This window comes from Zootoca vivipara, chromosome 4, assembly GCF_965207765.1.
Source record: "Zootoca vivipara chromosome 4, rZooViv2.hap1.1, whole genome shotgun sequence".
NCBI lineage: Eukaryota > Metazoa > Chordata > Lepidosauria > Squamata > Lacertidae > Zootoca > Zootoca vivipara.
Genome location: NC_142587.1, coordinates 97,167,738 through 97,181,479, shown reverse-complemented (window position 1 = coordinate 97,181,479; position 13,742 = coordinate 97,167,738). Strand labels below are relative to the sequence as shown.

The 13,742-nt window shown below is 46.9% G+C and overlaps 1 protein-coding gene across 3 annotated transcripts in view; it reads right to left on the bottom strand.

The window, feature by feature from the left end:
* The window catches only part of P2RY6 (pyrimidinergic receptor P2Y6), a 49,387-nt gene that overhangs the window by 7,878 nt on the left and 27,767 nt on the right, over window positions 1-13,742 (bottom strand). The window contains exon 1 of one of the 3 annotated variants that reach the window (XM_035116114.3): window positions 3,557-3,752. The exons of the other annotated variants lie outside the window; for them this stretch is intronic. The gene's annotated coding sequence lies outside the window, so the exon portion shown is untranslated. Of the gene's footprint in view, window positions 1-3,556; window positions 3,753-13,742 lie in introns of those variants that run through there. 3 annotated transcript variants of the gene reach the window in all.

Here is a 13,742-nt window from a genome sequence, read left to right as displayed (position 1 = left end):
TCAGACCTTGTGGGGGGCCGGACTATATTGGGGGTGGGAAATGAACGAATTCCTATGCCCCAGAAAAAAACAACCCGAGATGCATTTTAAATAAAAGCACACCTTCTACTCATGTAAAAACACCAGGCAGGCCCCACAAATAACCCAGAGATGCATTTTAAATAAAAGGAAACATTCTACTCAGGTAAAAACACGCTGATTCCCAGAATGTCTGTGGCCGGATTGAGAAGGCGCATGGGCCGGATCCGGCCTCTGGGCCTTAGTTTGCCTACCCCTGGTCTGGTCAAAAGAAATACAGGACTCAGCTATACAGCTGCCAATAAAAGGCTTTGAATGTGTTGTAAAGTGCAATATATATTTGTGACGCCAGATGATGAAAAAATGCATTTTCACGACGTTTTTAACAGGTGTGTGGATTCCACCACAGTCTATTTGCCAAATTTGTAAGAAATTATTCTTTTCGCATGGTGGCAACTAAACTTTGGAACTCCCTGGCTGTTGACATCAGGCAGCTGCTTTTCCTGTACTCACTTTGGCACCTGCTTAAAACATTTTAGTTGGGCAAGCCCATCCAGTTGATGAGTTTCATCTCTTTTACCTCTAATGTCAAATATTTTTCAAAGGTTTCTACATAGTTCTTAACTCACAGAACCACAGAATTGCAGCTGAACTAAATGATCCTCAGGGTCCCTTCAAACTCTGCAATTCTATGACACCTCACAGATAAGAATCGAGGGACACTCGACAGCCAAACTCTGTCAACAGCGTTTTATAGATTGTCATTGTTCCACCATCGATTTGTTAATTACTCTATGTGATTCGTGCTGCTTTTGCGATGCTCTATTACATTCTATCATATTCTGGCGGTTCCCTCACTGCGAGAAACAAAGCTACAGGGAACCAGGCAGAGGGCCTTCTCGGTAGTGGCGCCCACCCTGTGGAACGCCCTCCCATCGGAGGTTAGAGAGATAAACAACTACCTGACATTTAGAAAATACCTGAAGTCAACCCTGTTTAGGGAAGTTGTCTGTGATATTTGAATGTATTTTGATGTGTGTTGGAAGCCGCCCAGAGTGGCGGGGGGAGACCCGGCCAGATGGGCGGGGTATAAATAATAAATTATTATTATTAGTTATTGTTTGTAAGCCGCTTTGGGGTTCTCCTGAACGAATAGCAGCGTAGAAAACCCGGTAGCTCAGTCAGCAGAGCCTGATACTCTTAATCTCACGGCCATGAGTTCGAGAACCATGTGGGGCAAAAGATTCCTGCATTGCAGGGGGTTGGACTAGATGCCCCTCATGGTCCCTTCGAATTCTACAGTTCTATGATTCTATGAAGTGTAATAAATCAAATCAAATCAATGTAAGGGGGTCTGGTCCCTAGAATCGTGGGCCAGATTGATCCCCCCCAGCTTCCTACCCCAAGTCAATCCTCGCAGAATCTTTTAGGTTTGAAATCTGAAAGTGCCGGGGAATGAATCCATACGATGAGTTCCTTCTCAGGAGTGTAGGTGCCAACTTTCTGTGGCCCCAGGTGCCAGAGCACCCACAAAATTCCCCATGAAGGAGCCGGGCACCCACAAATTTCAGTGCACTCTGCATGGCACCGAGCAGTGCTCTTTTTTCCTTTTAAAAAATGTTTAGGGGGTACTCTCATTTTGACTCAAGAAAACCACCAGTTTATAGTTCAAAACGGGGGAAATAAATACAGTAAATGGAGAAAAGTACAAAGATTCACAAAACGTTTAGGAGTATGCGTCCCCCTAGAAAAAAAAAGACAAGCCCAAAATAGTTTGCTGCCTGAGGCGGAACAGCAAATGCCCCCCTCTGCCCACCGACCCACCCAAGAGGCAAGGTGCACAACAGCCAAGAGAAGCCGAAAATCCCCGTGAAAATAAACGAAAGAACGAGCCATTTGCTGCCTTTTCGTGACACCCCAATCCAACCGCCTGAGGCACGTGACTTTCCTGCCTAATGGCAGAGCCGGCCCCAAAGGGCAATGCCCTTCACAGCCAAAGGTCACGAACTGCGCGTGGCTGCTAATGAGAGTCGCTGCGTCACGTAGGCAGACACACAACACCTTTTTGTTACCCCATTCTTACTCCACAAAGGCTGGAAGGCAGTTAAGTCACCATCACCGAAGGAACCGTCCCTCCTTTCCACCAATTCTATAGCGCTTAATTGCAGTGGAATTGTTTGTGGGGTGTTGAATTCGGGCGGAAACGACACTTTTCTCTCCTCCCACCGTCCCCTGCCGTCCCCGGGCACCTGCGATGTTGAGAAACCGGCTCGCCTCTCCAACCAATCGGGTCCACCGCTCCTGGCATAATGGGCGCCTTAACCCACAGCAAATTTCAAAAGGTAAAGTTGGCAGAAAGTTCAGGGGTTTGAATGGGCACCGTTCGGATTAGAACAGAAGAAAGAGGGAGAGGAAGAAAGGAGGACATGTAATACGTGGAGCTCGGAGAGGCATAGGGGGACTGGAAAGCCCTCTTCAAATGCCCAAAGGTTGCATCAAAGCAGGCAAAGGCTTGTTTTTTTCTGCTGCCCAGAAGGCAGAGCCACATCTCATGGGCTTAAATTACACAAGAAGAGGTTTCCAGACAGGGGGATCAAGAAATCACTGGGAAAGTGTTGGTTATGGCGAACAGCAAAAGGTCATAGTTTTGCCCCTTTATGATGGGAGTGCAGAAAAGCAAAACTGTTCTGGGTGCACTAAACAGAGATATTAAGATGAGGTTTTCAGATCAAACACACCCATTGACCTCTTAATACATTTATTGAATTTAGTCAAGGATAGAATTAGAGAATTGTAGAGTTGGAAAGGACCTCCAAGGGTCATCTAGTCCAACCCCCTGCAATGCAGGAATCTCAGCTAAAGCATCCATGACAGGTGGCCATCCAACCTCTGCTTAAAAACCTCCAAGGAAGGAGAGTCCACCACCTCCCAAGGGAGACCGTTCCACTGCCGAGCAGCTCTTACTGTCAGATAGTTTTCCCGTACGTTTAGTCGGAATTTCCTTTCTTGCAACTTGAAGCTATGGGTTTGAGTCCTACCCTCCAGAGCAGGAGAAAACAAGCTGACTAGATTCGGAAAAAAGGGAACTGGGGATATCTTGAGGTGCCTGATATGGAAAAGAAAATTTAAAAGTACTGTGCAACATTCCAGTATTTTTAAAGAAAATAGAAAATTTCTTCCTCTTTTTTGTGTCTTATCTTACTCTGTGCACTTGCAATTTTGTATTTCTCATTTTCAACAAAGAATATAAAATTTTAAAAAGAGAAAACTGAATTGCAAAATCACATGTTATCGGGCAAACCTGCATTACAAACTATGTGCATCAAGAGAAATTGGCACTAAAATGCAGGTAAATATTCAGGGTTTTTGCTACTTTTTCCGCAAACTGATGTGGAGAACCTCAACTTTGGAGTGGAAAAATGAGAAGCCAACCTGCCCATCCTTACTCACCCTTAAACCTAGCTTTGAAAAACGAGTATGCCAAGGAACCTTTTCTACAATTCAATTCAAGCCAACAAACCCCAAGTCTGCCACTCACCTCTATTTCAGGTCTAGCAGCTCGCAGAGAGCGAGAGGCGCACGAATGGGGTGGCTTTTCAAATTGCCTGTGCACGCAACCGCAAAGCCTTTTGCAGGACAAAACTTCTTCTTCCCCGACTGGCCCAGGTGACCTCGACAACCCCCACTGTGCTGACTTTCCACCTGTTGCGACCAGGCTCGGAAAGCCCTTCTGTGGGGATGCCCTATATAGGCGGCAAGAGGAAGCAGCAGAAACAGGATGTCAGATGGTTGGGTGGCAGCGTACGAAACTCAAAGCAAGAGCGATAGGATCAGCAAATCTGACCTGGCCATTAACCACATCCTGGTGTTGCGGGATGGCTGGCACAAAAGAACTATAGAATCATAGAATGATAGAGTTGGAAGAGACCACAAGGGCCACCCAGTCCAACCCCCTGCCAAGCAGGAAACACCATCAAAGCATTCTTGACATGTGCCTGTCAAGCCTCTGCTTAAAGACCTCCAAAGAAGGAGACTCCATCACACTCCTTGGTAGCAAATTCCACTGCCGAACAGCTCTTACTGTCAGGAAGTTCTTCCTAATGTTTAGGTGGAATCTTCTTTCTTGTAGTTTGAATCCATTGCTCCGTGTCCGCTTCTCTGGAGCAGCAGAAAACAACCTTTCTCCCTCCTCTATATGACATCCTTTTATATATTTGAACATGGCTATCATATCAGAAATGGAGGCAGTGAGAGATTTTACTTTCTTGGGCTCCTTGATCACTGCAGATGGCGACAGCAGTCACGAAATTAAAAGACGCCTGCTTCTTGGGAGAAAAGCGATGACAAACCTAGACAGCATCTTAAAAAGCAGAGACATCACCTTGCCTACAAAGGTCCATCTAGTTAAAGCTATGGTTTTCCCAGTAGTGATGTATGGAAGTGAGAGCTGGACCATAAAGAAGGCTGATCGCCGAAGAATTGATGCTTTTGAATTCTGGTGCTGGAGGAGACTCTTGAGAGTCCCATGGACTGCAAGAAGATCAAACCTATCCATTCTGAAGGAAATCAGCCCTGAGTGCTCACTGGAAGGACAGATCGTGAAGCTGAGGCTCCAATATTTTGGCCAGCTCATGAGAAGAGAAGACTCCCTGGAAAAGACCCTGATGTTGGGAAAGATGGAGGGCACAAGGAGAAGAGGACGACAAAGGACGAGATGGTTGGACAGTGTTCTCGAAGCTACGAACGTGAGTTTGACCAAACTGCGGGAGGCAGTGCAAGACAGGAGTGCCTGGCGTGCTCTGGTCCATGGGGTCACGAAGAATCGGACACGACTAAACACCAACAACATCATATCACCCCTTGACCTTCCCTTCTCCAGGCTAAACATACCCAGCTCCCTAAGCCGTTCTTCATAAGGCATCGTTTCCAGGCCTTTGACCATTTTGGTTGCCCTCTTCTGGACACGTTCCAGCTTGTCAGTATCCTTCTTGAACTGTGGTGCCCAGAACTGGACACAGTACTCCAGGTGAAGTCTGACCAGAGCAGAATACAGTGGTACTATTACTTCCCTAGATCTAGATGCTATACTCCTATTGATGCAGCCAAGAATTGCATTAGCTTTTTGGGCTGCTGCATCACACTGCTGACTCATGTCAAGTTTGTGGTCTACCAGGACTCCTAGATCCTTTTCACATGTACTGCTCTCAAGCCAGGTGTCTCCCATCCTCTATTTGTGCCTTTCATTTTTTTTTTGCCCAAGTGTAGTACTTTACATTTCTCCCTGTTAAAATTCATCTTGTTTGCTTTGGCCCAGTTGTCTAATCTGTTAAGGTCATTTTGAAGTGTGATCCTGTCCTCTGGGGTATTAGCCACCCCTCCCAATTTGGTGTCATCTGCAAACTTGCTCAGGATGCCCTCAAGCCCATCATCCAAGTCATTGATATCTCAGGCAGCAAGTGGGAGCAGGATTTTGGGAGGATAAACCTCCGCCTGGTCTCTGACAGGAGGAAGTGCAACCACCAGCCTCCCCTTTTAGACCACTGGAATAGGGGCAGAAGATGGCCTGGCAGAAGAATTGAGGGGTGGCGGGTGTATCTGCCTGACAAGGGCTGAGCAGGAAGGAGGGAGGGAGGCTGAAGATTCTAGCAAATGCTTTAAATAGACCTTAGAAAGATTCACCGATAATAGAACTGTCTGCAGCTTTGGGTCATGGCTGCGATGTTGAACTTCCACGCTCGGGAGCTGATTATCGCCTTCCAGAGCAACTACTCTATTCCGAACGTAAAAATGGAAAGCGTAATGCTGGTGGTCGACAAAAGAGGTTCAAAGACTCTCTGGAGGCAAATCTTTAAAAATGTAGTATAAACACCGACAACTGGGAAACACTGGCCTGCGAGCGCTCCAGTTGGAGAACAGCCTTTACCAAAGGTGTCATGGGCTTTGAAGACACTCGAACTCAGGACGAAAGGGAGAAACGTGCTAAGAGGAAGGCACGCTTGGCCAACCCTCACCGTGACCAACACCCGCCCAGAAACCAATGTCCCCACTGTGGAAGGACGTGCGGATCCAGAATTAGCCTCCACAGTCACTTACAGACTCATTGTTAAAACCGTGTTTATGGAAGACAATCTTACATGGCAATGAGTGATCACGAAGAAGGGGGAGGGGGCTGCTGCCTTCATCCCCAGAAGCTCCTGGCTGACCATGGTTAGGAAAAGGATATTCAGGTGCGAAATCGTATACTTGGGGGTGGGGAGAGAATCCCTTGGTAGCTAGGAAACCCTGAGAGCTTCCTTGACTTTCTCCTCCTAATGGGGAGAGCTTTTCATGCCAAGGGTCAAACTCCTTTGGGGGCTGAATGGCGAAGAAATTGTGTCTTTCTGACACCCGTTCTCTCACTCTTTCTGACACACCTCACTCTTTCGTCGACACCCTTTCTCTCTCAATAATAATAATAAATAAATAAATAAATAAATAATAATAATAATTTTATTATTTAGACCCTGCCCATCTGGCTGGGTTTCCCCAGCCGCTCTGGGCGGCTCCCAACAGAATCTTAAAAGCACGATAAAACGTCGCACATTAAAAACTTCCCTAAACAGGGCTGCCTTCAGATGTCTTCTAAAAGTCAAATAGTTCTTTATTTCCTTGACATCTGATGGGAGGGCGTTCCACAGGGAGGGCGCCACTACCGAGAAGGCCCTCTGCCTGGTTCCCTACAACCTCACCTCGCACGGAGGGAACCGCCAGAAGGCCCTCAGAGCTGGACCTCCATGTCCGGGCAGAACAATGGGGGGGGGGAACGCTCCTTCAGGTATCCTGGGCCCAGGCTGTTTAGAGCTTTAAAGGTCAGCACCAACACTTTGAATTGTGCTTGGGAACATACTGGGAGCACCAAAACGTCTCTGGCACCAAAATGATCTGGGGTCTGTAATAATAATAATAATAATAATAATAATATATTTCTACCCCGCCCATCTGGCTGGGTTTATCGTAAACCAAACCTGAGAAGGAACGGTTGAGGGAGCTGGGAGGAGATACAGGCTAGCCATCTTCAAATATCTCAAGGGATGTCACATGGAAGATGGAGCAAGCTCGTTTTCTACTGCTCCAGAGGACAGGACCCAAATAAATCAAGCTACAAGAAAGGAGATTCCGACGAAATATCAAGAAGCGCCTTTCTGACAGTAAGAGCTGTTAGACAGTGGAGGTGGTAGACTCTCCTTCCTTGGCGGTTTTGAAGCAGATGTTGGATAGCCATCTGCCAGGGATTCTTCAGCTGAGATTCCTGCATTGCCGGGGGTTGGACTAGATGACCCTGGGGGGTGTCCCTTCGTACTCTACCTTTCTATGATCTCTGTGAAACTCCAGGAGAGCCTGGGGACCAGGAAAGCACTTGCAATGTCCATGGCCGACGCTCGAAAGCTTTCGCAGCCAGAAAGCACCGAGGGGGCGGAAGGAGAAGGGATATAATCGACTTGACCCTTGTTTCCTGCAACACATGTCAACAGGGATCTCTCCGGGCATGTTAACAGCATCACGTGGAAGGTGACGGCCCGGTCAGGCTGATCTGGGACAATGCGCGGCTTTGATCAAAACCACAAGCAAACTTTCTCCCTCCTCCAACCACCTCGCAAATGTTTCGACAATTGCTCCGCAAAGGCCACGCACATAAACACACACACACAAGGACGGCCAAGATGCCGTTTGGCAGAAGACCCTGCACAGAGATGAGAGGCTGTGGGAGGGAGAGAGTAGGAAATTCTTCAAGCTGATGAGGGCAGAATATAGTTATCTAGATCGAGCTCTTGCTTGCAGAGAACAAATTCTTGTCAGATCCAAAAACGAGATGTCTCTGAGCGATTCCTGCTCCTTTCGATGAACTTTGCAGAGGAAATCTTCTTGCACGGCAAAATGCACAGAGGGAGGGCTTCTTGCTGGTGGCCCCATATCCCACTTAATGGATAGACGCTTGGCCCCCATCAGTAATGGCTTCAAGTTGGGGCCTTTAAAATCCATTTATTGCCAGCCGCTTTTAATCCCAAATATTGGGCTGAATACTTGACTGTTTAACAAAGTGTGGCTGGTTTTTAAATCATTTCTCCTTGGTTGTGCAGATTGGTTTTATATGAGCTGTGAAAGCGGCAAGTTCATGGGTCACCTGGTCAGAGCCTTCTCCATTATGGCAAGATGTATTATAGAATCATAAAACTGTAGAACTGGATGGGACCCCGATGGTCCTCTAGTCCAACCCCCTGCAATGCAGGATTTTTTTGCGCAGCTTGGGGCTCGAACCCTGAGAGTACGAGCTATATATTTGAGGAGACTTCTATATTTGAGGAGACTTTTCTAAATTTGCATCTGCACACCTAAATTAGTGCATGCAAATCTGTGCTTTCTTTTGTCGTCTTATTAAAAAAAGTGGTACATTACTTCCCTTTGGGCACTAGGTAAGCGGTTCGAATCCCCGCGACGGGGTGAGCTCCTGTTGCTCGGTCCCTGCTCCTGCCAATCTAGCAGTATGAAAGCATGTCAAAGTGCAAGTAGATAAATAGGTACCGCTCTGGCGGGAAGGTAAACGGTGTTTTCGTGTGCTGCTCTGGTTCGCCAGAAAGCGGCTTAGTCATGCTGGTCACGTGACCCGGAAGCTGTACGCTGGCTCCCTCGGCCAGTAAAGCGAGATGAGCGCCGCAACCCCAGAGTTGTCTGCGACTGGACCTAACGGTCAGGGGTCCCTTTACCTAGAATCATAGAATCATAGAATCGTAGAGTTGGAAGAGACCACAAGGGCCATCCAGTCCAACCCCCTGCCAGGCAGGAAACACCATCAAAGCATTCCTGGCAGATGGCTGTCAAGCCTCTGCTTAAAGACCTCCAAAGAAGGAGACTCCACCACACTCCTTGGCAGCAAGTCCCACTGTTGAACAGCTCTTACTGTCAGGAAGTTCTTCCTAATGTTTAGGTGGAATCTTCTTTCTACCTTTACCTTTTAAGCTACCCACACCGAGAGGACAAAATTGTATCTTTTCTTCTTTCTGCGCAAGGCCTAAACATCCCAAAAGCCTCTCCTCAGTCAAGCGGATTGCCCTGGATCCTTCAATATTTGATATGAGCTGTGTAAATATGCAGGTGCAAATAGTCTGATTTGCTCTCAAAAAAAACCCTCCAAGAACCAAACACCTTGACTTCCTGTTCGGGCTGTCGATGGAATGTGAACACGTCACTAAAGTCCGTGCAGAAAATTAGCAGCTCACACAATTTAAAATGCCGGGTTTTTTGTTTGCATGCTATTGTATTCCTGTCAAAGTTTATTGTTCTAGAGCCAAAGGCCACGACAAGTCCGTAAAGCAACAGATCGATGCAGCCGTACAAAAGTTTAGTATTTCAAACCCTGCAAGAATACCAGGATACATAAGAAGTAAGCTTTAACTGAGAGTTAGCGCTAGCGTAGTATTGATGTTTTCGTCTCATTAAGTGAGCTTCTTTAAATGATCTCTAATTTGGAAGTGAGAACGAGACACACACACACAGAGAATAATGGATTCATATACAGAAGCTGATGTTCTCTGGAAGAAGCAGTAAGGAGAAGGAGTGGAATCTCAGATAGGGATGCCATATTTCAAAAAGTCCAGACACAAAAGTTGTTTGTTTGGTATTGCCCAAAGCTATTGAGCTTTGAGCTGTTGTGTTGTTGAGCCAAAATCAACACTACCTACATGTCCAGATTCTCCCAGACATTTCAGCAAATACTGGAAAGAGCGAAAGACACAGTTTGCTTAAGGAAGAAGCTGTAACCTTCAACTAAAACAACAACAAGAACAACTAATCCCATGCTTGGATATGTGAATGCAAATTTTGTACTATGTATATATTCTTCTTTAGCTATACTGTATGTTCTGCAAGTAAAAAGCTTTTGAATGTTTTAGCAAGTGCCTGGATGTTGTTTTAATTTCAAGAAAAGAGCCAGCCTTGTACACAGCTGCAATTTAGCTACTTGGCCAACATCTCAAGTGTTATCTAGTCCAACCTGCAATGTCGGTTGGACTAGATAACACTTTTCTCGTCGGTTGGACTAGAAAACAACCCACAACAGTCCACTGGTGTGTGAGCATGCTCAGTGGCTATGGAATGCTGATGAGCGGCTGGCAGGGGGGAGAAAAGGGAGGAGGGATGGAATGGAGCGACTGGAACCCTGAACAAGACTCCACCCCCTTGATGCTGCAACATTTTATTGCAGATCCCCATTTGGAAGTACTTATTATTGATTGATTTTTTTTAAAAAAAAGCCCATTATTTTATCATTTTTCTCCCAAATGTAAAAGTTAAAGCGATGAAGCAGCCTCAGATCGATAGTCCATCTGCCGGATCATCATCAACAGCTCCCTGGGGTGCAGGGTGGGGAGTCTTTGCAAACTCATTCCATGATTTAAGGCAGGGGTCACCAAACTTTTTCAGCAGTGGGCTGGTCCACTGTCCCTCAGACCTTGTGGGGGGCCGGACTATATTTTGAAAAAATATATAAACGAATTCCTATGCCCCACAAATAACCCAGAGATGCATTTTATAGGAAAGCACACATTCTACTCATGTAAAAACATGCTGATTCCCAGACCGTCCGCGGGCCGGATTTAGAAGGTGATTGGACCGCATCCAGCCCCCGGGGCCTTAATTTGGGGACCCCTGATTTCAGGGTTGAGGGATGGAACAGGTTGAAGGTGGGATTCGACCACTAGGCCGCACTGCCCTCAGCTCGCAGAAATCAACCCTGTCTGTGACACATTTCCATAGATCTGTGCAAAAGGCGAGGATTAATATCGCCGTCGCCTTTGCACCAGAGCCTTTGGTACAGTATTTGCACAACAGATCTGGTGATGTGTAAAGGCCTGATCAAGGCGGCTGTGTAAAATATATTGCTTTCAAGGTGCAGACAAACCCACGGCAGCTCAAGAGGAAAAGGTAGACATCTCAGAATGAAGGACGCATGGAAGGAAGGAAAGGAAAGAAGGAAGGAAAGCTCACGCAAATCCGACAACGTTTTTGTCTCCATTTTAAATTATGGGGTTGTTTTCTGTTTTGTTTTGTTTTTTTTTAAAAAAAAGCTTACAAAAGGGAAAAAATAGCTTTTACAGAAGAGGAAAGACTAATGCACGCTTTGCTATCCTGGTGTTTCCAGATGTTTTGAAATACAACTCCCATTGGCCATCAGGGGCTGATGGGCAAAGGTTGGCAAAGGTCGCGGTGCTGTCCCTAAGCCGAAGTTATGCACCAGTGGGATAGCTGTGTGTTGTTGTTGTTTAGTCGTGTCCGACTCTTCGTGACCCCATGGACCATAGCACGCCAGGCACTCCTGTCTTCCACTGCCTCCCGCAGTTTGGTCAAACTCATGTTCGTAGCTTCGAGAACACTGTCCAGCCATCTCGCCCTCTGTCGTCCCCTTCTCCTTGTACCCTCCATCTTTCCCAACATCAGGGTCTTTTCCAGGGAGTCTTCTCTTCTCATGAGGTGGCCAAAGTATTGGAGCCTCGGCTTCAGGATCTGTCCTTCCAGTGAGCACTCAGGGCTGATTTCCTTCAGAATGGATAGGTTTGATCTTCTTGCAGCCCATGGGACTCTCAAGAGTCTCCTCCAGCACCATAATTCAAAAGCATCAGTTCTTCGGCGATCAGCCTTCTTTATGGTCCAGCTCTCACTTCCATACATCACTACTGGGAAAACCATAGCTTTAACTATATGGACCTTTGTCGGCAAGGTGATGCCTCTGCTTTTTAAGATGCTGTCTAGGTTTGTCATTGCTTTTCTCCCAAGAAGCAGGTGTCTTTTAATTTCGTGACTGCTGTCACCATCTGCAGTGATCCAGGAGCCCAAGAAAGTAAAATCTCTCACTGCCTCCATTTCTTCCCCTTCTATTTGCCAGGAGGTGATGGGACCAGTGGCCATGATCTTGGTTTTTTTGATGTTGAGCTTCAGACCATATTTTGCGCTCTCCTCTTTCACCTTCACTAAAAGGTTCTTTAATTCCTCCTCACTTTCTGCCCTCAAGGTTGTGTCATCAGCATATCTGAGGTTGTTGATATTTCATTAAAAGGTTCTTTAATAGCTGTGTCGCCTTTCTAAATCCGGCCCTGCTTCATATACCAACCGTTGGACTCGGGTCCAGTTTTATGAATCAACAGCCAGTACAGATCTCCGAGCAGAGGTGCAATATACAGACAGGGTCTCACTCCTGTCAGCATCCGTGCCGCAGCATTCTGCGCCAACTGCGGTTTCCGGATCGACCGTAAAGGAAGCCCTACAAAGAAAGTGTCGCAGCAATCCAGCCTTGACGTTGCCGGCGCTTGGACGACTGTGGTCAAGCTATCCTGGCCCAAGACCACCACTTGCCTGATGGCTGACCCTCTCGATGACTGTAAAAGTCTAACTTTACCGTATTTTCTTCTGTATTAGACGAGGTTTTTTGACTCCAAAATAATGTCAAAAAACTGGGATAGTGGCTGGCTAGATAGCAATTTCCCCTAAAAAAAGCTCAACAAGTTTGGGCCATCTCCCCTCATTTTCTTTAAATTTAGTCCCCCCCAAAATAGGGGGCGTCTTATAGACGGGGGCATCTTATACACAGAAAAATACGGCTCCCTCGGCCAATAATGCGAGATGAGCGCGCAACCCCAGAGTCGGTCACGACTGGACCTAATGGTCAGGGGTCCCTTTACCTTTACCTATAGACGGGGGCATCTTATACACAGAAAAATACGGTTATATCTTGGGCACATCGGCGGATTTGCCGCTGATAATGCCAGTTTCACCATTTCAGCCATTGCCCCCGGCCAGAAGTTCACGTAACTTCGATCCTCTCAGTCTCTGATCAAACAACGGCATCAGTACATACAAATATTTTCTGGGGTAAAAGTGCATTCTGGTCTCTGGATGTGTTTGGGCTACACTGGTTGCTGAGTTCAAGGGCAGAGTTCGGCCAACACAGCCAACTTCGTCACTCAGTTTCCTCCGAACCATATAGCCAGAATCGTACCCGACAATAAAAGGCCACATTCCAGGTACTCTCAGGGACTAAGTGCATGCTCGGAATGCACAAGAAGTTTTGCAGGATCAGACCAGAGCCCCTTCTAACCCTGCACCCTTTTCTTACCGTGGCCAACTCAATGCCCCCGGGAAGCCCTCAAAAAGTTGTTTTAAAGTTACTCTAAAAGTATGTCTGTCTCATTATCTCCCTCGCTTGCACCACACATGTGGGAACCCTGGTTCAGGCCGCAGATATTTTTTTTGAAAATAAAAATATAATGTGGAACTTTTAGGCTGAAGCCCTATTACATATGCACGGAACATGCAATAATAATGCATTCATGCTGGATTTATAATAAGTCATCTGCACGCCATTCCACTTTTATTTTGCAACGCTTCTTGAATGATAACCCATTATAGCTGCCTGGAGGGGCAGGAAGCTGCGTGGATTGGCAACCAACCAAGCAGGATTGTGTATAAGCAGCCAACATCATCTCAGAGAGAGCCAGTGTGGTCTGAGAAGCAGTGTGGTGGTAGTGGCTAGAGCAAGGGTCGGCAACCTAAGGCCTATGGGCCACAAGCGGCCCACGGGGGTTGCTTAACCGGCCCACAAGCCACCCCCGAACCAAGCCACCCCCCAGCGAGTCCCCCCCCCCACGCTGCACTGAACTGGCGCAGTGTGGCAAGGGGATTCACTTCCGCGGCACCGG